The sequence below is a fragment of the Notolepis coatsorum genome, assembly GCF_963971535.1.
Source record: "Notolepis coatsorum genome assembly, chromosome: 8".
In the NCBI taxonomy this organism is placed as follows: Eukaryota; Metazoa; Chordata; class Actinopteri; order Aulopiformes; family Paralepididae; genus Notolepis; species Notolepis coatsorum.
In genome coordinates, this window is record NC_140172.1 from 126,524,484 (window position 1) to 126,546,423 (window position 21,940).

The 21,940-nt window shown below is 45.9% G+C and overlaps 1 protein-coding gene across 1 annotated transcript in view; it reads left to right on the plus strand.

Moving 5' to 3' along the window:
* Nucleotides 1-1,199: 1,199 nt before the first annotated feature.
* The window catches only part of LOC311233739 (tripartite motif-containing protein 3-like), a 100,199-nt gene continuing 79,458 nt past the window's right edge, over nt 1,200-21,940 (plus strand). Inside the window, exon 1 of the mRNA XM_084320743.1 lies at nt 1,200-1,275. The gene's annotated coding sequence lies outside the window, so the exon portion shown is untranslated. The remainder of the gene's footprint in view (nt 1,276-21,940) is intronic.

Here is a 21,940-nt window from a genome sequence, read left to right on the forward strand (position 1 = left end):
GAAACATAAGTTTACATTTCGAAAGCCAATGTTAAAACAAACAAAACAAAGCTCACTCTCTATCTCTCCCTCCATCCCTCTCTCTCTCTCCCTCCATCTCTCTCACTCTCTCCCTCCATCCCTCCATCTCTATTCTCTCACTATCTCCCTCTCTCTCTCCCTCCATCTATCTTCCTGCACAATCTCCTTGCTCCTTTCTCTTTCAATTAGGGTCCATATTTGTCACTCTCAGATATTGTAGGTCCCAGCAGGATTCCCTCATTTATCTATCTGGTTCTCTTTGCCCCCATCCATCACCTCACTGTGCATGAATACGTGTGTGTGTGTGTGTGTGTGTGTGTGTGTGTGTGTGTGTGTGTGTGTGTGTGTGTGTGTGTGTGTGTGTGTGTGTGTGTGTGCGTGCATGCGTGCGCGTGGGTGGGTGGGTGGCAGCGTTTGTGTGCATGTGTGACTGGCTGGTATGAGTAATTGATTTTCTCAAAAAGGGGCATCGCTAATCCTGCGTTTGATAGTTTGGGCTTCTTCTATCTCTCTCTCTCTTTCACCCTCTCTTGCTGTCTCTCTTTCTCTCTCTCTCCCTCTCTATTTTGCTCCCCCTCTCTTGCTGTCTCTCTCCCTCTCTTCTCTCTCCCTCCCTTCTCCTTCCTTTGTCTCTCTCTTTTCCCCCCTCTTTCCCTCTCCCTCTTTCTGTCTCTCTACCCCCCCCCCCTCTCTCCCTTTCATCTCCCTCTTTCTCTACCCCCTCTGCCCCCCCCCTCAACTATCCCAACACACCCAGCCATAGAATGGAGGCAAGGGAGAGTGAGGGGGGGATAATGGGATGATAGAGAATTATCAGAGTCTCTTTGTTGCTATCTCCCCCTCGCTCTGCTCATCTCTCATGCTGTTGGACGACCCAGCCTCCTCCCATTTACACTGCAACCAATGCGCTTGTACAATCTTTCCTGCTCTCTCGCTCGCTCAGTCACTCCCCCCCCCCCTCTCTCTCTCTCTCTTTCTCTCTCTCTCTCTCCCTCTCTCTCTCTCTTTCTCACACATAGATGCACTCAAATCCAGATCACGATCACACACACACACACACGCACACACGCCCTATTGGAGCCTGCCTCTCTAGCTTCTCTCTGCATGGTATTTCCTTGTATTATCGTTGATGAGATGTCTGGTTTTGTGGATGGATATCTCTCCCTCTGGAGGGGAACGTTGACCCCCTGGTGAAACTTCTCGGTGCCCTCTCCTTCTCTCACCTCTCCTCCCTCCGTCACTCGGAACCCCCACGTGAGTAGATCCTCCTTTTCCTCCAACTCTCGTATCCCCCTTCGTTTATTCTGTCCATCCTACACAATTTGTCAGTTCCTTCATTCTGACCCATTCCACGTCTCTCTCCTCTCCTCCTGCCTGGCTCTCCTCTCCTCCGCTCTTCTCTGTTATCCTATCTTCACCACTTCTCTCCTCTCCTCTCGTCCCCCTCTCTGCGTTTTCCCTTCCCCATTCCGCCTCTCACTCACATCTCTCGTCTTGTACCTTGGCATAATAGGCCTGCCTGGACATTCCCTTCCTATCTTCTCCTCTCCTCTCTCCACCCCTGTCTTCTCGTCCCCTCTCCTGCTCCTCTCCCTTCATCTTCTCTCCTCTCTCTCATCCCTCTCCTGTTTGTTTTCCCTCCGCTGCTCTGATGTGTACTAGCGTTGCCTGTTTGTGCGTATGCATGTTGTTACTGTTGCGGTTGTGTGTGTGTATATATTTCTTAACACAACTTAGCCTTAATACATCCTCCATATTTAGTGCTGTTAGGTAGCGGTCTGTGAGAGGCTGAGGTAAGCCTGTGTTAGTGGAGTGGACACCAGCACCATGCTGTGCCTCAGTGTAGAATCCATAGGCAGCAGACAGAATGGTACAAAACCCATGCATGCCTGTGTTAAATGAGGTGAATGAGTGATGGCGAGGTACGGAGCAGTACCCAGTGATGGATATGTATTATGATTGGTATGGTAATGTTGGTATGATGATGTTGGTATGGTGATGTTGGTATGGTGATGTTGGTATGGTGATGTTGGTATGATGATGTTGGTATGGTGATGTTGGTATGGTGATGTTGGTATGATGATGTTGGTATGGTGATGTTGGTATGGTGATGTTGGTATGATGATGTTGGTATGGTAATGTTGGTATGGTAATGTTGGTATGGTGATGTTGGTATGATGATGTTGGTATGGTAATGTTGGTATGGTAATGTTGGTATGGTGATGTTGGTATGATGATGTTGATTGATTGATTGATTGATTGAAAACTTTATTAACAGATTGCAGAATGGGTACAATACAGTACAGCTCAATACACACAATTGTTAAGGGGATGCAGACCAGAGAAAGACTTTCGTCTTGTTTACAATACGTAATACATACATGACATACAGATAGACAGTACTGCTACATCTATACATTTATGACATACCATTTGCAAATACAGTACTGTTTGTGATACAAAAAGGTAGGTAATTTACATTGGAGGGGGGGGGGGGGGGCTCTGTACGAACAAGCAAAACTGTACATTGGAATATTGACAAAACCATACTAGGTAAATTACTGTACATTGGAGGGGGTTGGGTTAGGACATTTACAGGGGCCAGTTTCGAATTGCAGTCTCCCGTAGGTGTTCCTTGAGAGTGGTTTTGAAAGTTGATATGGTAATGTTGGTACATGATGTTGTGATGATAATGTTGGTATGGTAATGTTTGTATGGTAATGTGTGATCAATCAATCAATCAATCAATCAATCAAATCCTTTATTTAACCAGATAAGCATCGTTGAGATTAAAATCTCTTTTTCAAGAGCGATCTGGCCAAGCAAGGCAGCAGAAAGTTTCAACATAAAAAAGAACATCACAATAAAATACAGATAAAAAAAAAAGATAAAAGTAGATAAAAAAAAAAAAGATAAAACATTTACAGCAGGCTCCAATTTCAGGCAAGTTATCAAACAGGCAAATGATCAAACACAGTTGCACTGTCCGAGGGAACTGAGTTCGTAGGATTTTAAAATGGCTTTGAATTCTCCAAGGGTGACCAGTCCTGGTAATTTTAGGTCCTCCTGTATCTTGTTCCAAGATGAACGAGCAGCATATTTAAAAGCCCTTTTTCCCAATTCAGTTCTCATATGGGGAACTTCCAGTGTTAGAGCAGCTTGAGAACGAAGGGCATACATTGCTTTGTGCACAGAAGCACACTTAGGTACGAGGGAACCAGTTTAAGCAGAGCTTTGTGCACAAGAGAGAGCCATCGAGAAAATCGCCGGTTATGTTGTGATGATAATGTTGGTATGGTAATGTTTGTATGGTAATGTTGTGATGATAATGTTGGTATGGTAATGTTGGTATGGTAATGTTGGTATGATGATGTTGGTAATGGTGATGAACAAATGCTATTTGTCATATGGTGAACGCTTCATCCAAAGCACCTGTGACATACTCAGGGGTGTTCTGATTTGTCACTTGATTGGATTTACCAAAATACACACGGCACACGGCAGAAGCAAGTTTAACAGCAGTTTTAATGTCGTTTAGGGGGAAAGGAGGGGTTAGTGTGATCGTCAGCCAGTCCGTAATCCTAGAGAAGCGTCTTGGTCCGTTAGCGAGGTTTGGTCCACAGAGAGTGGTTCTCGTACGGTCGGGGGATGATCCGGGAGAAGAGACGTCAGACAAGCAGCCAGGGGTCGATGCACAGGCGGGTTCTCATACAGTCAGGGGATGTAGCACACAGCAAGGTCCTCCTTCCAAAAGTAGATAAACAAAGCAGGGGTCACACAGACAGCAATCTTCCTCCTCTTCTTCTCTTCTCTCTTACTCACATTCGTTCCGGTTTTGCCTCAGCTACTCCAATTCATTCTGTCACTCCGTCTCCATTTTCTATGGTGTGGTGATTGCGCTCACCTGTCTCGAGCGCGCGTCTGGCACAGGTGCACTTCATCTGCGCTGATGCGCTCTGCTCTGGCGGGAGTTTCTCCGGAACTCCTAATATGGGCATATGCCCCAGTACCTTGGTCGACACATAGCGGCCGTCTATTACCACGCCAGCCGGTCTGCCACACACCTTACAGTAACATGAGCATAAACCATATTATCTTCTAGCTTGGGGGAGGTGGGCCTGGTGTTTAGTGCCATGCTTTACCCATTGAGCTACAGGACCAAATACTATGTGAAAAACTCACCTGACCAATGTCAAAAAGAGATTGATATTGATGCTGATATTCAGTATAGTGCAGTATAATATACTGATACAGTATATTGTTGCATGTCTTTGAGACACCCGATCACAGTTTGCAGTGGTATTTGGTGGTCAGACCTAGGGATGGGTACCTTTCACATTTGAACCGATACCGGTACCTGTGAATCGATACCGGTACCCAACGGTACCTTTTTTCGGTACTTTAGTCTCAAGAAATTTTATTTACAGTCGTAAAAAAAAAAATCCAAACTTCAAATAACTACAATTTCGACAGTTTGCGGCTTGTCATTGCTCCGACTGCTTTGTTGTTGAATCAAGTCAAATCCTAGGTAAGCGTATATTGTGCGTGTGAACGTTGACGTGAACGTGCGGCACACTTCATAGGTTTTGTTTCGTGGTAAACGAAACATTGACGTTTTTTTTTTTTTTTTTTTTTGGTATCTCACTTGATTCGATACTCGGTAGTACCGACGTGTTTCGGTTCGGTACCTCAAAAGTATCGAATTCGGTACCCATCCCTAGTCTGACCCGAGTATTCCTCTCAGAGAACAGGCCGTTAGAAAGATGACATGACATCACCTGCTCATCTCTTCTCTTTGGTCCTCACCTCACCTGTTCACCTTGAATGTGAATAACCCTGTATGTGTGTTCAACTACAGGCTTTGAATATAATTAGTGCAACCAGATAAGACAGACAGCACTGACAAACTGACATACCGGTGGTCGCGGGAACCTGGGTGTGTGTGTTTTCAGATAAGATAAGATAAGATAAGATATTCCTTTATGGATCCCCTTGGGGAAATTCGGGTGTCGTAGCAGCATGGGGAAGGGGGGGAGGGGAGGTACAGGTATGGGCAGGCAATAAATATAGGCAATGCAATTATAATACAGATAAAATAAGCAGTGTAAACATTATAATTAACTGTGAATATAAGAATATGAGCAAGTAAACAGTGTAATCAGTGTGTGTGTGTGTGTTCAGTGGTAACAGAGTGATTAGGTAGATTGATGATACGTTGTGCCAGTGTGGAAGCAGGAGGCCAGCAGCGAGAGACGGGAGGAACCTCTGGTCACTGAGGGGGACGTGGAATGCAAAGATTGGAATGTCCGGCTGGCATGGATGGAATGTCACCGGAGTAGAGGAGGGGTAAGAGAGAGAGCGGGGTCGACGGGAGTGGGAAGGGGGGTGAACTTAACCTTAGAAATCCCTAACATGATTGACTAGTCGCTGCCCGCCCCACGTTGTCATGTTTCTGACGTAACTATTTACGATGTTGGGTAAAAGTACCAAGCTCCTTTCATCTTACATCTGTCGTTGTCTGTTTCTATGGTGATGTGGTTATCATTAGAAGGATTTTTTTTTTTAATTTATTTCATGGCCCCATACTGTAGGCAGGTTGTTTGAGTTTGAATACATAATTATACACACACAAGCTCCGCCTCCCTGTCTGTGACTGATGTGACTGCTTGGTTTTTCCACTGCACTAGTGAGTCATACGGTACCCGTGCTGCACAGGACAGCACAGGACAGCACAGGACAGCACAGCACAGGACAGCACAGGACAGCACAGCACAGGACAGCACAGGACAGCACAGGACAGCACAGCACAGGACAGCACAGGACAGCACAGGACAGCACAGCACAGGACAGCACAGGACAGCACAGGACAGCACAGCACAGGACAGCACAGGACAGCACAGGACAAAACAGCACAGGACAGCACAGGACAGCACAGGACCGCACAGGACAAAACAGCACAGGACAGCATGCCTCTCCATTGTATTCTGTCTCTGCCTCAGTATTGTTTGGGTACACTTGTCTTAAAGCAGACTGGTATAGCACCCCAAATGTTTTTTCCTGCTGTTACCAAAAAGCCAATATTTATTTAAATTGCATATTATTTCCACCTGAATAGTCTGAATGGTCTACAACATGAATCATATCAATCTAAACAAAATAATAACTGTGTTACTGGAACTTCCTGTAATCACTTGACCCGGCACTAATGGATCCCAGAGGCAGCCCACTGAGACAGAGGGTTGCAGATAGCAGAGAGAACGCTCGTGCCTCCACTTGGGCGATTTGGCCACGCCGGATTCCAAATTCTTGATGGCGCACCGACCCGTCGCCTTTCAGTTAAAAACTCAAAAGTCCCAAACGGAAAGAATAATCCAATGCCACGCGGTTGTAGTCGAGACTTGGGGAGTAGCCAATTGAATGAAAAACGCTGACGCCATTTCGACAGGCATTTCTCCAACAAATCATCAACCGCCAAATGTCATTGTGTGGGCACAGGGGTTGGCTACAATTTGAGTGGTTGTTTGTTCTACCAATCAAAAGTATGGTTTGGGACTTTTGTGGCTTTTTGTGAGGAGAGTAGCTGAAACCTTTGGGCCGAAACTGTGTTTTCGGGAGAACGACCTCCCTACTCTCAAAGCATCTGATACTGGTGGGCCCCCTTTCAAAGGCTTCTGGCAGCGACTACATCATCGACGATGTGCAGGCATTGTTCAAGGTATGCAGTCAGGAATTTCCCCAAGGGGATCAATAAAGGAATATCTTATCTTATCTTATTTAGCGGAGAGTAAACCCACCTAGACTCAGTTTACCACCTTTTTATTGGTGAAATAACCTTTTTAAGGAGACATGGTCTTTTTATAATTGAAATGTAGCTTATAGATTGTAGAAAGTATTGATACAAGAAATTATAACAGGGTCTTCTGAAGGAAATAAAACAAAATACTACTATTCTGAAAAAGCGTAGCCTACATTTTGTTTGTTGTTTTCACATGTAGCCTGGTGAACCTATTGCTGTTACTGTGATCATTGTTCATAGTTCACCCACATGTTATGTTACTACTGTATACTGTATCACTAGCCCAATGTAAAGGATGAACTCTCCCACCACAGTAAGATTGAAGAAATGTTTTAAATGTGCAATATTATATGTATGCTAACAAATGTTCTAGCTTAACTATTAATTGATTATTATTATTATTAATAATAATAATAATCAATTAATTAATTATGAGTATTAATTGAGTTCTTATTTATCTATCTGAAAGCCTTTTCTGTTAGTTAGCAGAAGCTCCTACCCAAATAAGATAAACTGGTTAGGAAAAAAACAATGAACACCCTTGTGTGGTGTTCAGGTCTGTGGGACCCGTTTCAATGTTTTCTAAAAGAGAAATGATACAATGAATATTTTTTTCAGCCTGAGACTCATTGGCCTTGGCTCATTTTATGTGAGGAACGTATTAAATAACACGTTTTCATTGAGTGCATACTGCACCTCCCCCTACACACGTGTAGTGTGTGTGTGTGTGTCGTATAAATTGTAGATGAAAACAAATAAATATGGTAAACATGAAACAAAAAGGTTCAGTGTGTAGCCTACCTTCACTGTCTGCCTCCACCTTGTTTCATTTTTATTTTTCAAGATAAACATTTATTCCATTCATGTCTTGATTATAATGGGTTTATTTTTCTTTTTTTCCATCACATTTGATCACAAAATACAAATAGCACTTTTATTGATAAGTGTAATCTAGCAGAGATGAATGGCAAATATGAACCATATTATATGCTGTCTAGATTGCTCTAGATCTAGACGTTTTTAAGAAGCTAAAGAAGAATTGCTACAGTACCTCTGGCAAGTGTCTGAGTCTGTAGAAATAGTGCAGAGAGTCGCTGCTATGGTAACTAGAGACTCCACTGAACAGGACCACAATTTCTCAAAAACGAAAGGGTGCTGATACTGTACCACACCGTGCTGAGCTGACCCATACCCTGGCCCAGCACCCGTACAGCACAGTACTGTGTGTGTGTGTGTGTGTGGTTGTGTGTGTTTTCATTCTCTCATTCACAATGACATAGAGAAATACAGCACACAAAATAAACACAAAAACAAAAGTCAATCAAATAAACAATTCAAAATGATTAAAAACAACTACAGACTGAGGTGACATGGTTTGCTATTATAGATTTAAACTGACCAACGGATACTAAAGTATTGAGTTTTAAAGTGTGTTGCGAAATTATCCACGTGTCTGGGGCATAGCAGCTAAAAGCAGATTTTCCTAATTCAGTGTAAACTCTGGGGACTTAAGCCAATCACCAGAGTGAGTGTGATAAGGTCCAGAGTTCCGGTCCAGTACTGAAGTGATGTAGGGAGATCACCAATAATGGCTCCATACAGAAACAGATGCCAGTGCACGCCACGCCTCTCTGCCAGAGAGCATCACCCAACCTTATCATATAGGATACAATGATGGTATTGGGTACCATAACTGTCACCGGTGATAAATCTAAGGGGCAGTGTGTGGTCTGTCTGTCTCTCTCTGTCTCTCTCCCTCTCTCTCTCTCTCTGTCTCTCTCTCTCTCTCTCTCTCTCTCTCTCTCTCTCTCTCTCTCTCTCTCTCTCTCTCTCTCTCTCTCTCTCTCTCTCTCTCTCTCTCTCTCTCTCTCTCTCTCTCTCTCTCCTGGCAGTAAAATGATGAATACTGGCCAGTCTATGTCCTCCTTGCACACCTTGGTTAGTTCTAAGGTGATTGTGTTGCCATGGGAATATAATGCCCTGCTCCACTCTGTTTGATCATCAGATATGTTTTAGTTTTGTTCTCAGCATTGCTTGATCATTACCCCTGACAGAGGGTCACTTTGATTTTCAAACCTGGGTTTTTTGCTGTGATGTATAACAACACAGTGCTATTATTATTGAATTCACTCTGTGAGGTCTTAAAGTAATGCCACTCATCAGTGTGGTAACGTTCTAGACTAGAGGATGTATATGTAAAACATATAATATTAATTCTTCAACCTCACTGCTGCAAAAGCTATATAAGCCCGTCTCAGATTGCCCTGATTTCAAAGAGGTAGGTTGTATGTTTGTCTGATCCATGACCTAGACCCTGGAGACAACTGTAGAGAGTTCCATTTATTGATTAATATCCGTCTGTGTGCGATATGTAGAGCAATGTGTGTGTGGTGTAGTGTTTGTGTGGATGTATTTGATTGATTGATTGAAAACTTTATTAACAGATTGCAGAATGGGTACAATACAGTACGGCTCAATACACACAATTGTTAAGGGGATGCAGACCAGAGAAAGACTTTCGTCTTGTTTACATCAGGGTCCCCCATTTTCAATTCATCGTAACCCGTGGTAGTTAGATGGTAATTCTGGTTTTCCCATGGTATCGGCCATTGTATAAATAATAATTGACCATGCTACTGCCATGTAAAAAAATACATGTATCACCATGGTACAACCTTTGTGCTAAAATAATACCAATTTAAACCATGATGCTGGTGGTAATATAATTTCCATCATCTTTTTGTCACTACCATCATCAAAAGATGGAAATACCATTATCCTTTTCGTAAGGGATGTTTGTGTGTGCAGTGTGTGTGTATGTGTGTGTGCAAACACCTGCAACTGTCTATATGCAGTGTCCACATTGAAGCATTTAATTCTTCAAAATCCATTCAACCATTATTCATATTCTATTGTTGTGGAGAAAAGCATGTGGTCAGAGCTCGGTGGATGAGCTGGGACATGCACCCCCGTCACGCTGGATATATTTAGACTGATCCCCGGGGGGACCTAAGTAGGCTGTGACTATATCCTGGCATTCACTGTGAATTCAGTAGAGCAGGGCTATTCAACTAAATTGTTCAGGGGGCCACATTGTCAGAAACCCAAGGGGCCAGGGGCCGGACTGCCACGGCGCCTCCCCGTGCTATGAATATATGTACACTTGACACAACACGCAACCACATTTTCACAACTTTTATTTAAAGGGGAACTATTTGACTATTTCTTTCACTATTTGGGCACTTTTACACAATTCCTGTGGGTTTATGGAACACCTCTGTAATATGTTTTTTTTTAATTCATTGTTTTGTATTTCTAATCAAGTACTCAAAAACACGTTTTGAGCCTGGGCTCCAACCACTGTGGGAACTGTGTGGAAACTCAGCTGATTATCATGCAGCAGTGTCTCTCTGACATCACAAATCAGCACATTTTCAGATGACTCAGTTCAGTGAGGGTGAATATTGTGAGAGGAGAATTGGAAGAATGCGCCAATATGAGAATTAGAGACATAGATCATATTAATATAAGTCCACATAGCTAGGAAACAATGCTAAACACTGAAAAAGGCCATTTATAAGATCCCCTTTAACTACATTGCAAAAGTAGTATACTTTTCAAAAAAAGTCCTTCATTTATGTGCAACAACTGCAACATCTCCTCTTCAACATTTCAATATAAAAATAAAATAAAAAACAAACAAGTGCATGATGTGCATATGAACATTCTAACATCAACACTTGAACAAAAAAACACATTTATAGTGCAGCTGAGCTTATGAAAAAGTGCTTCATGTCTGTGCAACAACAGCAAATCACAGCATCTTATTAGCACTTATTGTCGACTCTTAACTCTCAAACATCAGGGGGGTGGGGGGCAGACAGGCCTAGCCTACATACACACATCTAATGAGAGCGAAATCTTGCACTTCTTTGACTGGGCAATGGCAGAGAAAGAGGGTTCATAGGAAGTGAGGGCAACCCGCAAACAGTGATGCAAATGCTCATTTGTCAAGGAGGCATGGTTGCTTGTTTTAATGGCATTCATGTGAGAGAAACTGGATTCACAGGTGTATGTTGAGCCAAACATTGTTAGCACAGATATTGCCAGCGTTTTTATTTTGGGGAATGTCTTGACATGAATACACTTTATCCAAAATGTTGTGGTGGATTCATTCTCAAGTGCCTGCTTCAGAGCAGATGATGCTTGCATGTCAATTATTTCAAGTTGCAGGAGACCTTCATCAATGTGAAGTGATGCAAGGGAACTCTTGTCCTTTTGTGGAAATAGCAGCTACATTGGCAAATGGGTTGCTCACAAAATGCATCAATTATCTGGACATGTCAAATTCATCAAATCAACTTGCAAAGTTTTCCCTCAATTTATCAATGAAATCTGTCATTAATTGAGTGACTTTTGGCTCAATTGTGCGTGTTAACGTTGACATAAAAAAAAAAGTAAAAAAAAATAATAATAAAAAATATTTAAAAAAAATATTTTATTTTTATTTTTTTTTATTTTTTTTTATTATCATGTAATCTTTGGCGGGCCGGTCAGAATCATCCGGCCCGCGGGCCGCCAGTTGAATAGCCCTGCAGTAGAACGTCACGCCGTCACCAAAACAGAACTTCTGTGTCTCTCTCACTCACATGAGCTTGTGTGCATTTAGCAATGGCCAGCAGTCTGTTTTACTAGGGAACAGAGTCCCTTCATTTTTATTGTGCTCTATGTTTTTTTCAATACAATTCTTTGATATATATTTATTAATAATGTCCGATATTATCGGCCTACCGATATTATCGGCCTACCGATATTATCGGCCGATATTGGCATTAAAATGTAATATCGGAAATTATCTGTATAGTTTTTTTTTTGACATTTATTTAACCTTTATTTACCCAGGCAAGCAAGTAAGAACAAATTCTTATTTAATTCATTGTCAAAAGTATGCATAATGTTGTGTTAATTCCACGACAAGAGATATGTAATGTTAATTACCTGAAATTATTCCGCTTTTTGGGGGGGGAAACCCTGCATATATCGGTATCAGTTGATATCGGTATCGGAAATTAAGAGTTGGACAATATCGGTATATTGGATATCGGTAAAAAACATCCCTAATATATATATATAATATTTATATATATAGTGGTATAACGCATGTACTGTATACCTTGATTTGACTAAACTGAATCATATTCTGATAGCCCAGATTGTTCTGTACATCACTTCATTATACAATACAGGGTTGTGGTTTTACAATTTTTTTTATAAAAGTTGACCAGTCAAACCTAAAATATCACAGAATAGCTGTGACCTGGAAGTGTTAACCCTTAAAGGGCCGTCACCCTGGCCTTAACCCGCTTTGGATAAAAGCATTGATCAGCTAAATGACTAAGTCAGATTCTTGATCGTCACATCATCTATATACCTTTACAAGCTTAACCCTTTGACTGCCGCACTGCCAACACGGTTAACCCTTTCACTGCGACAACACACAGAAGGTTAACCCTTTCACTGCCACATGACGGCCGGTTAACCCGTCGGTTGTGTGACAGTAAAGGGTCAACCTTCTGTCGTGTGGCAGTGAAAGGGTTAAAAGGGTGAAATTATTTTGCCTCGGTTCCTCGTCCTGGCAGTAGCAATGTCAATAAAATAGGATAAAATACAAGCGTAGAAATAGCATAAAATAGCGACAGAAGATTATAAAATAGCTCTAAATTATAATACAATAATCACAGTCCGGATGTAGTGTGTGCAAAGTGGCAGAAGAAACAAGGATAAAATAGCTCTAAATCGTAACACAGTATTGTGACTCAGGCGCCCTGGCTTTCCGCTGTGTCATAGTGATAATAATATAATTTGCTGGCTGACAGTCACGTGGCCGTATACTGTGTGTAAATCTATAGGAAGACGGACCTGACTGGACATATCACTGTGGAAGCAGCGGCGCAGTCACTCCGATGTTCCTGTATGTATGTAGATCTGTGGGGTATAGCCTAGCCACGCTGCCTGGTCTGTTATAACAAGGCACCGCTGATGTTCCGGTGGTCAGGGTGTCCATGGCTCTTATCTCCCATCTCTCACAGTGCAACCCAGTCACACGACGGCTCAGTGCTACGTATATGGTGCACGCATGCAGACACACGCTGTGCAAGCGCACACAGGCTGTGCACACACACACACACACCAGTGTTGTAGTCGAGTCACTAAATCTCGAGTCCGAGTCGAGTCCCCATTACCCTACTCTGAATCCGAGTCCAAGTCATCAAGGTTGAGTGTCCATTCCACTCTGGCAGTCAAAGAGCTGAGATACAAATAAAAAAAGGTCTACATTAAACATAAATGACACAGCGGTCACCATTTCAAAGCGAGTTTATTTACTTTGTGATGATTAGGACCTATTACCAACATTTCTTTTTTATCAATTAACAAGTCCTCGTCTGCACCTTCCGAGTCCGAATGCAGTCAATGCTCGAGTCCAAGTCCAAGTCTGAGTCATCAGTGCTCAAGTCCAAGTCAAGTCACGAGTCCTGAAAATCAGTCCAGGACTCGGACTCGAGTACAACAACAGTCACACACACACACACACTCACATTTACATTTAGTCATTTAGCTGACGCTGAAGCAACTTACAAGTTCTGTAGAACAAGTTAGAACAACTCTGGCAGCTAAGGGTAAGTAAGATTGTTCGTGTCGAACTTGACTGCTACAGTCTTGAGTGCATATTAGCATAGTAGGTAGTAATATAGGCACGGTAGATTCCTTAGTAGCAGAGTGCATACTAGTAAAAGACAGTACACACACATACACATTAATTTATTTGGAGATGCATCATTCCCCCAAGTTACATCATGATTGGGCCAGTGGTGTCCTGAGTTATAGTGCGAGATGGACAGAGAGGTAGACGAATGGACCAACAGGCGACTGGACAGACAGACGAATGGACCAACAGGTGACTGGACAGACAGACAGACAGACAGACAGACAGACAGACAGACAGACAGACAGACAGACAGACAGACAGACAGACAGACAGACAGACAGACAGACAGACAGACAGACAGACAGACAGACAGACAGACAGACAGACAGACAGACAGACAGACAGACAGACAGACAGACAGACAGACAGACAGACAGACAGACAGACAGACAGACAGACAGACAGACAGACAGACAGACAGACAGACAGACAGACAGACAGACAGACGAATGGACCAACAGGCGACTGGACAGGACAGACAGACAGACGAATGGACCAACAGGCGACAATTATTCTACCGCACGTGTTTTATCTTTTGACCTTGCGTACTTCAGAGGTGATGATGTGCTATCTAACATTGATTGGCAGTTCCTATGACACATGCCTCCCCAGCTTGGCTTAGATCGGCCTCACTGGTTTAATTTGAGCTGTGCTGATGTCAGTCAATCCTGCTGAACACAGAGGAATGCGGGGGGGGGGGGGGGGGGGGGGCAGTCCTCATACCTCCCAGAGGAACAGGCTCCTATAGGCACGCATGATGAACGCATCACGTTTGTTGTCTAGGAGAAGAAAGGAAGGAGGAGTCGAGATGGCGTCCTAATAGCGTGTGAACAAATGCATGACCCCAGTGTGGGATCTGGTTGAACATTGGTAATTAATGCTAGCGGGTGATACATAAAGTGCCACGGTGGCTCTGGGTGTGTTATTCCAATAAGATGAACTGGTAGCAAGCAAGCTAGTTTCACAACCTTTTCATCTGCTTGCCAGGGAATATTCATTATATGGATGTTGAGATATGACACTTTGATGTCAGGCTCACAGACTATCCTCAGCTGCAATTCTGGGCCCATCTGCCGTTTGTAGATGAATCCCGCAGTAAGAAACGTGGGCCACAGCAACCATTGGTATTATTAGTATGTTAGTCATCATACAGTAGACAGGCTCTGTTCTGTGTTGGGGTTTAAAATGAATTAGTATTGCCTCAAATAATCAAAATTATCAATAGGATTATAATAATGGGATGGAATTAACCATCGAATTATAGGCCAAAGTGGTTATAATCTACCAAAGAAAGGGCACAATTCTATGGAAAGGCCCAGAGAACTAATCTAAAATAATAAACTAAATAAATTAAAACCATGAATCTTATAAATGTATCAGTCTACTTTCTGACTTTCTGAAAGGTATTTGCTGGATTTCGACCCCCAGTCACCCACACAAAGACACGGAAAAAAAACCCCGCTTTAAATGCACATCACTAAAAATAAACTGATAACATACACACACAATATCCAGATACATGAAGAATAATAAGCAAATGGATAATTATGCATTGAATGATGATTTAAATAGTTTTAAACAAACAATATTGACATGGGTGACTTGTATGTCAATCAATTCTGGCCAGCTTTACAATGATTGTGAGTACAGGCAAATAGAGTGAAGCCGAGTCACGTAGAGCAACAGTATGTGTGGTATAATCACAGCAGAATGTCTAAGTAACAATAGCTCTAACATGTGAGATCTGGATTAATTACCAGCTTGAAGCTTCACTATCATCCTGACCAGGCGAGAACATTTATTAATTAAAGGAACACGCCAACATTTTGGGAAATTAGCTTACCATCTTCTCCAGAGAGAGACAAGAAGATAGATACCAGTTTCCTCTCTGTGCGTTCAGTAGAAACCTGGCTGCATGTTAGCCTAGCTTAGCACAATGAACCAGTTAGCCTTCGGGAGAGGTGTTAGTTGGACAATGCCTAGGCTAACCGTCACTATCCGCTTCCATTCATTGTGCTAAGCTAGGCTAACGTGCAGCCAGATAGCTTTCTACTGAACGCACAGAGAGGAAACTGGTATCTCTTCTTGTCTCTCTCTGGAGAAGACTAATTTCTCAAAATGTTGGCATGTTCCTTTAAGGAGATGTGATTAATACAAAGTGAGGTAACTGGTATTACTGATGGCATTTGTCTACTACTCTTGGGGAGACAGTGGCTCGGGAGGTAGAGCAGTCGTCTGGTAATCCGGAGGGTTCCGGGTTCGATTCCCGCTCCTCCGTCGGTGTGTGAATGTATGAGTGAATGGGTAAAATGCGAGGAACAAATTGCAAAGTGCTTTGGATAAAAGCTGCTATATAAATGCACTATTTACATACTCATACCGGTACATAACATAAGCATCAGTCGTCAAGTTACTCTGTTCGTAGGGGGAGCCATAGCATAGGGTTCAGCATGGCTTTGTGATCGGAGTAACAGTGGTTACTGTAGTAGGCAGTATTTAAAGACCCAATCAGTAATCCAAACGTAAACAAATGGTTAGCCCCATCACAAAGTAAATAAATAAATAAGACTGTAGTTGGTTGACCGAGCTCTTACTCTGGGCTGTAAAAGGGTTATTTATGTTGGTAATAATGCTTGTTAACGCTAGATTAAAACAGAGTGTATTTCCTATTTACAGTTTGGAGAGCGTATCTCCAGAATGTGAACATACTGTGCCCCACATGGATGATATCACGCACCACACCGCGCCTGGCCGAGCTCTCCCGTCTACCTGAAGAGCCGCCGTGGTTTGATCACGTCGCGTCCTATAGGGTTGGGTACCTTTCACATTTGAACCGATACCGGTACCTGTTTTCTGTACTTTAGTCTCTAAAAATGTAATCTAAAAAAGAAAATCCAAACTTCAAATAACCACACTTTCGACCGTTTTCGGCTTGCCATTGCCCCGACTGCTTTGTTGTTGAATCAAGTCAAATCCTAGGTAAGCGCATATTGTGCGTGTGAACGTTGACGTGAACGTGCGGCACACTTCATAGGTTTCGTGGTAAACGAAACATTGACGTTGTCCAAAAAAAATTATAATAATAATAATCTTTATTTTTTTTTAGTACCGAAATGTGGCACCGACGGATCTCACGTGAATCAGTACACGGTAGTACCGACGTGATTCGGTAGGTACCTTTTAAAAGTACCTAATTCGGTACCCATCCCTAGTCCTACGCCATGGGATGGAGTTGTTTATGTTGATATACTATGTTTAGCTCTGGGCATTTATTCACTCAGCTATTTAAAGGAACACATTATTTCTGGATCAGCTCTTCCACCCTGCGTGGCACACGGTCCTCTTCCTCTGCTGAGAGCCTCTGCTGAACGAGAGAGGGAGAGAGAGAGGGAGAGAGAGAGGGAGAGAGAGGGAGGGAGAGAGGGAGAGAGGTATAGAGGACGAGAGAAGTTGAGAGAATAATAGAAGATCCATTTATTCTACCAGTATTGTAGGCAAGACCACCTCAGGGTTGAGACAGAGACAAGGCAGAGACGTGTGCAGGTGGAGACTGAGCCGAGAGGGGGGCGTGGTGTTGTCTCACTGTGTGAGAGGGGGGCGTGGTGTTGTCTCACCGTGTGAGAGGGGGGCGTGGTGTTGTCTCACCGTGTGAGAGGGGGGCGTGGTGTTGTCTCACCGTGTGAGAGGGGGCGTGGTGTTGTCTCACCGTGTGAGAGGGGGGTGTGGTGTTGTCTCACCACACAAGAGGGGGGCGTGGTGTTGTCTCACCACACAAGAGGGGGGCGTGGTGTTGTCTCACCACACAAGAGGGGGGCGTGGTGTTGTCTCACCACACAAGAGGGGGGCGTGGTGTTGTCTCACCGTGCGAGAGGGGGGCGTGGTGTTGTCTCACCGTGTGAGAGGGGGCGTGGTGTTGTCTCACCACACAAGAGGGGGGCGTGGTGTTGTCTCACCGTGCGAGAGGGGGGCGTGGTGTTGTCTCACCGTGCGAGAGGGGGGCGTGGTGTTGTCTCACCGTACGAGAGGGGGGCGTGGTGTTGTCTCACCGTGCGAGAGGGGGGCGTGGTGTTGTCTCACCGTACGAGAGGGGGGCGTGGTGTTGTCTCACTGTACGAGAGGGGGCGTGGTGTTGTCTCACTGTACGAGAGGGGGGCGTGGTGTTGTCTCACCGTACGAGAGGGGGGCGTGGTGTTGTCTCACTGTACGAGAGGGGGCGTGGTGTTGTCTCACTGTACGAGAGGGGGGCGTGGTGTTGTCTCACCGTACGAGAGGGGGGCGTGGTGTTGTCTCACTGTACGAGAGGGGGCGTGGTGTTGTCTCACTGTACGAGAGGGGGGCGTGGTGTTGTCTCACCGTGCGAGAGGGGGGCGTGGTGTTGTCTCACCGTACGAGAGGGGGGCGTGGTGTTGTCTCACCGTGCGAGAGGGGGGCGTGGTGTTGTCTCACTGTACGAGAGGGGGGCGTGGTGTTGTCTCACCGTGCGAGAGGGGGGCGTGGTGTTGTCTCACTGTACGAGAGGGGGGCGTGGTGTTGTCTCACTGTACGAGAGGGGGGCGTGGTGTTGTCTCACCGTGTGAGAGGGGGGCGTGGTGTTGTCTCACCGTGTGAGAGGGGGGCGTGGTGTTGTCTCACCGTGTGAGAGGGGGGCGTGGTGTTGTCTCACCGTGTGAGAGGGGGGCGTGGTGTTGTCTCACTGTACGAGAGGGGGGCGTGGTGTTGTCTCACAGTGTGAGAGGGGGGCGTGGTGTTGTCTCACCGTGTGAGAGGGGGGCGTGGTGTTGTCTCACCGTGTGAGAGGGGGGCGTGGTGTTGTCTCACCGTGTGAGAGGGGGGCGTGGTGTTGTCTCACCGTGTGAGAGGGGGGCGTGGTGTTGTCTCACTGTACGAGAGGGGGGCGTGGTGTTGTCTCACCGTGTGAGAGGGGGGCGTGGTGTTGTCTCACCGTGTGAGAGGGGGGCGTGGTGTTGTCTCACCGTGTGAGAGGGGGGCGTGGTGTCTCACCGTGTGAGAGGGGGGCGTGGTGTTGTCTCACAGTGTGAGAGGGGGCGTGTTGTTGTCTCACCATGTGAGAGGGGGGCGTGGTGTTGTCTCACCATGTGAGAGGGGGGCGTGTTGTTGTCTCACCATGTGAGAGGGGGGCGTGGTGTTGTCTCACCACACAAGAGGGGGGCGTGGTGTTGTCTCACCACACAAGAGGGGGGCGTGGTGTTGTCTCACCACACAAGAGGGGGGCGTGGTGTTGTCTCACCACACAAGAGGGGGGCGTGGTGTTGTCTCACCACACAAGAGGGGGGCGTGGTGTTGTCTCACCGTGCGAGAGGGGGGCGTGGTGTTGTCTCACCGTGTGAGAGGGGGCGTGGTGTTGTCTCACCACACAAGAGGGGGGCGTGGTGTTGTCTCACCGTGCGAGAGGGGGGCGTGGTGTTGTCTCACCGTACGAGAGGGGGGCGTGGTGTTGTCTCACTGTACGAGAGGGGGCGTGGTGTTGTCTCACTGTACGAGAGGGGGGCGTGGTGTTGTCTCACCGTGCGAGAGGGGGGCGTGGTGTTGTCTCACTGTACGAGAGGGGGCGTGGTGTTGTCTCACTGTACGAGAGGGGGGCGTGGTGTTGTCTCACCGTGCGAGAGGGGGGCGTGGTGTTGTCTCACTGTACGAGAGGGGGGCGTGGTGTTGTCTCACTGTACGAGAGGGGGGCGTGGTGTTGTCTCACCGTGTGAGAGGGGGGCGTGGTGTTGTCTCACCGTGTGAGAGGGGGGCGTGGTGTTGTCTCACCGTGTGAGAGGGGGGCGTGGTGTTGTCTCACCGTGTGAGAGGGGGGCGTGGTGTTGTCTCACCGTGTGAGAGGGGGGCGTGGTGTTGTCTCACAGTGTGAGAGGGGGGCGTGGTGTTGTCTCACCGTGTGAGAGGGGGGCGTGGTGTTGTCTCACCGTGTGAGAGGGGGGCGTGGTGTTGTCTCACTGTACGAGAGGGGGGCGTGGTGTTGTCTCACCGTGTGAGAGGGGGGCGTGGTGTTGTCTCACCGTGTGAGAGGGGGGCGTGGTGTTGTCTCACCGTGTGAGAGGGGGGCGTGGTGTTGTCTCACCGTGTGAGAGGGGGGCGTGGTGTTGTCTCACCGTGTGAGAGGGGGGCGTGGTGTTGTCTCACCGTGTGAGAGGGGGGCGTGGTGTTGTCTCACTGTACGAGAGGGGGGCGTGGTGTTGTCTCACCGTGTGAGAGGGGGGCGTGGTGTTGTCTCACCGTGTGAGAGGGGGGCGTGGTGTTGTCTCACCGTGTGAGAGGGGGGCGTGGTGTCTCACCGTGTGAGAGGGGGGCGTGGTGTTGTCTCACCGTGTGAGAGGGGGGCGTGGTGTTGTCTCACTGTGCGAAAGGGGGGCGTGGTGTTGTCTCATCACACGAGAGGGGGGCGTGGTGTTGTCTCACCGTGTGAGAGGGGGGTGTGGTGTTGTCTCACCGTGTGAGAGGGGGGCGTGGTGTTGTCTCACAGTGTGAGAGGGGGGCGTGGTGTTGTCTCACCGTGTGAGAGGGGGGCGTGGTGTTGTCTCACAGTGTGAGAGGGGGGCGTGGTGTTGTCTCACCGTGTGAGAGGGGGGCGTGGTGTTGTCTCACCGTGTGAGAGGGGGGCGTGGTGTTGTCTCACCGTGTGAGAGGGGGGCGTGGTGTTGTCTCACCGTGCGAGAGGGGGGCGTGGTGTTGTCTCACCGTGTGAGAGGGGGGCGTGGTGTTGTCTCATCACACGAGAGGGGGGCGTGGTGTTGTCTCACCGCGCTAAGGTGTGGTAACCAGACCTGGTTAAGGCCAAGGTTGAGTATGCGACCATGACAATAGGAGCCTCTTCCAAGATAGAGAGTAGAATGGTGCAGCCTGGCGCTTTGATGAGTGAGATAATCTGATGTAAAACCAGCAGAAGGGATCCGGTGAGTTAATCGACAGTGGCTCAGGAGGTAGAGGGGTCGTCTGGTAGTCGGAAGGTTCCCGGTTCGATTCCCGCTCCTCCCGGGCACCGTGTCGATGTGTCCTTGAGCAAGACACTTAACCCCTAACTGCTCCCGATGTGCAGGTTGGCACCTTGCATGGTCGCCTCCGCCGTCGGTGTGTGAATGTGTGTGTGAATGGGTAAAATGTGAGGAACAAATATTGTAAAGCGCTTTGGATAAAAGCGTTATATAAAAAATGCACCATTTACCATTTAATCTGATGTAACCATCAGAAGGGATCCAGTGAGTTAGTCTGATGTAAAACCATCAGAAGGCCCAGTGAGTTTTGTGATCCTGATTTTTCCTCTGTCGACTAAAAACACACTTTTAATTTCAAACCTTTATTTATGCTCGAAAGTCAACTGAGGTTTCCCTCATTTACAGTCACGTAAATAATAAGTACATAGACATAAGCAAAGAAAAAAGCATATAGAATCACACAGCATCACACAGCGAGCATATAGAATCATAACAATAAAAGACAACTAGACGAGGCAAAAAGCAAGGATAACAAATTAAAACACATACAACTTGATTGACAAAGGTTGGAGATCAAGATTTTAAACGCATTATCTGCATTATCTGAAATAATAAGAAGACGAACCTTCTTACTGTCTTTTACTATTATGTACTATGCTACAATCTACTATGTACTATGCTACTATACCTATACTACTACCTAATGCTAATATGTCTACGCAGGGGGCGAAATTTAAGCCCGCCACCCGCCAGGGGCGCTCAGTTTTTACCTTTGGCGCTTGCCACTGAGAGGTCTGCCCGCCGTGTGGCGTGTAGACGTGTAGTTCATAACGATACTCTTATTTTGAAAATCTGTGCAGGTCTCATTTCCGCCCCAAGCGCAGCTAGAGTCATAATATCGATGGCTCCGGCAGTTAGCAACATTAGGTTCGTATGATACTCTTATTTTGAAAAAAAACGTGGCAACGAGTCATATCCGCCCAGCCCTGCAGCGGGATACTATTGGCTTCTGCTCGTATCAACACAGAGGCAGTCTGCTCTAGTCTAGATGGGACCTCCATGAGCTACCGTTACTGTTTAAACAATGACCCAGTCAACTATTCACTTTTAGTTTAATACATGACGAGGCATTGTCTAACGGTATCTAGCTGGCTAGCTACTGATAGCTGCTGATATCAACAAATGCTCCAGCAATAGTCGACTCGAGTGCATAATACCTCCGTTCCCTCGTTAGCTAGCTCATGTTAGCTAGCTCACGTTAGCTAGCTCACGTTAGCTCTATATGTCCCAGTAAACTAAATTGTCTTAACGTTATCTAGCGGGCTAGCAGTAGCTACAGATAGCTCCTGATATCAATGTCTTATAACATTGATTCAATGCGTATTCTAGCTGAGGGCTTGATGA